Below are 2,973 nucleotides of genomic sequence, written 5' to 3'. Positions count from 1 at the left end.
CCGCCCCCTGGACCCTCATTGGCTGCCGGGGCGGGAGGGGCGGGGGAACCTCCGAATCCTCCTGGCCTTTCCCTGCGAACCTCAGAAAGGAGGGGGGGGGGTGGCGGAGAGCGAAGCGAAGGACATCCCCAAACAGGAGTTGGGGGGAGTTAAAAAGAAAGTCTATTTTGGGAGAGGTCGAATCAGGCCAGCCTCGGGCTGGCCACTGAGCATGCCCAGAGTCACTTAGAAACCCACAGAAGTTTGAGACTACACACCCCAAGCAGGGGCTTTACTGAGCTCCGGGGGGAAAAAGAGCTGGGAGAGGAGGGTGGAGGGACCAAAGACACACCATGTAAAAATCAGTGTGGAGAGAGCGCAGGGAGACAGAGACGAGCTGGCAAGGGCGTGGGAGGAAAGAAAGAATCCAAGATAGAAGACTTGGGAGCCCGGGTCTGGTTGTGCAACTGAGGAAGTTCTCTGTAAATAAACAGGAGGAAAGTCTTCGGTGTTAAGAAAACAAATAAGAAAATTCTTCGCGGCTCCACTAGTCCCCACCCACCTCCACCTTTACCTCTGCGCGCCTGCAGTTTGCTTGTCCTTTTAAAAAATGCATCTAAACATCATCTTGGTCTATTTTATCGTAATTAGAAAGGTGATGTGCAGAGGAGCTATACAGTTACATTAGTTAGGTAATCAGTCCTTATCTTTTTGATCAGTGTCACCTCTTCCCTCCTTTGCTCCCAGTTTTTCCCTGCTGACCTCTCCCCCACATGTTGTATAGTTCATTTTCAACATAATGTCTAGTGAGTAGCACTGCTGCATTTGTCCACCCTTTGTCCCACCATTTCTGGGCTCCCATAAAAACCTTCCAGCTCCCTAGCTGTTTTTGTTTTGTTTGCAGAACATCGAGATAGTAAGCACTTGTATTTTTTTACGCGGGGACTAATGAACCAGACTGGAGTTTGACTTCTACTCTTTTCTTTTATACATTTACGCCCAGAGACGTGTAGCACTATTAATCAAAATGTAACCATCTGGAAAACCAACTGGATTCATTTCAAGAATTCCAGTGTCTCCTGGAAGTTTCTGGTTTTGTGTGTGTGTATGTGTGTGTTTAAAATTAGAAGTACTCTAATGGCTACTTCCTATTTTTGTTTTGGCTAGTTGATAAAAATCATGATTATTTATTTATTTTTAAAGTCGCCTCCCTAATGGGACTTCAACTATGCAATAGTTAAGCGAAATTTTGTCACATTTAACATGTGAAGTGCAATTTTTAGGCAAGACTGTGTATTTTTAAATCTGAAAAAAGCATGTTTTTAATCTCTCTCCACTTCTCCCCACAACATATATACAAATTTCTAGTCGGAAATGAGACAAGTAATGGAATCCATGCTAGGCAATAACTCTACCCCTAAGCTGCAACCCCAGGTCCAGGCACACAGACACATTTACTTCTTGTCCAAGGATTATTTTAGTGCTGAGGTTTTGAAGTTAGGTTGTTATACTTGTTAGTCAGGTCCTTTACCACTTGAGGCTTGTGTACAGCATTTTTGAAGCTGTACTGGCAGAATTGAGTGTATGGAACAGACTACAGACTATCTGACCCTTTACAGAAATTAGCAAGCCTCTGGGCTAGAATATGAAAAGTATTTTTTTGTTTTGTTTAGTTTTGTTTTGCCAGTCCTGAGGCTTGAACTCAGGGCTTGAGTGCTGACCCTGAGTCATTTTGTGCTCAAAGCTAGTGTTCTACCATTTGAGCCACAGCACCACTTCCGCCTTTTTCTGAGTAGTTTATTGGAGAGAAGAGTCTCATGGCATGGACTTTTCTACCCAGGCTGGCTTTCAGCCAGGATCCTCAGATCTCAGCATCCTTAGTAGCTAGCTAGAATTACAATTGTAAAACATTGGTGACCCGCCTTTTTATAGGCAGCGGGTGGGGGAGGGGCAGGCTGTAAAGTGAAAGACTGTAACATAAGCATTACCATTTCACAAAAACAATTGAAGAAAAAAACATTTGAATACTTACTTAGGGTTCATTTCCCTAACATCAACTTATCTGACCTTTTCTGCTTGACTCAGACATATACTAGTTATTGCAAATAAGGGAAACCATGGGACCTATGTTTCTTTGGGCCTGCTTACTTTCTAACACATTTATAAGATTATTTTTTTGTTGTTTGTATGTCCCTCCCCCACGGTATAACCCCTGCTTTCACTGTATTTGATATCAGAATAATTTGTGGAGGGGAAGGGAAAAAACAAATTGTTTAAATAGGGATACAGGTGCACCCATTGCAACAATGAGATGTACAAATCATTTTGTCAAAAATGAACTTTACAACTTTGGTGGGGTGGGGGGAGGATGGGATAGGATGGGAAGGGGAAACAAAGGAGGAGGTACAATGCTTGATAAGAAATGTACTCATTATCTTGCCCATGTAATTGTAACCCCTCTGTACAGTATTTTCACAATAAAAAATAAAAACAATTGAAGACAAGAACAGGACGCTGGTGGCTCAAACTTGTAATCCTAGATACTCAGAAGGCTAGATATGAGGATCGCTGTTCAAAGCCAGACTGACAAGAAAGTCTGTGAGACTTATTTATTTATTTAGGAAATGAAACCTGGAAGACGTACGCTTACAGGGTCATTTCTTTCTTTATTTTTTAATTTAATTTTTTTTTTTTTTTTTGCCAGTCGTGGGGCCTGAACTCTGGGCCTGGGCGCTGTCCCTCAGCTCTTCAGCTCAAGGCTACCACTCTACCACTTGAGCCACAGCGCCACTTCTGGCTTTTTTCTTATGTGGTGCTGAGGAATCGAACCCAGGGCCTCGAGCATGCAAGGCAATGCTCTACCACTGAGCCACCTTCCCAGCTCTGCCACAGTGTTTTTTATTTTATTTTTTGTTTGTTTTGTTGGCATGGGGCTTGAACTCTGGGCATGGGCGCTGTCCCTCAGCTCTTCAGCTCAAGGCAAGTGCTCTACCA

This window comes from Dipodomys ordii, unplaced genomic scaffold, assembly GCF_000151885.1.
Source record: "Dipodomys ordii isolate 6190 unplaced genomic scaffold, Dord_2.0 Scaffold170, whole genome shotgun sequence".
Classification (NCBI taxonomy): Eukaryota; Metazoa; Chordata; class Mammalia; order Rodentia; family Heteromyidae; genus Dipodomys; species Dipodomys ordii.
The sequence above is the reverse complement of the archived record's forward strand: the minus strand, read 5'-3'. Positions refer to the sequence as shown.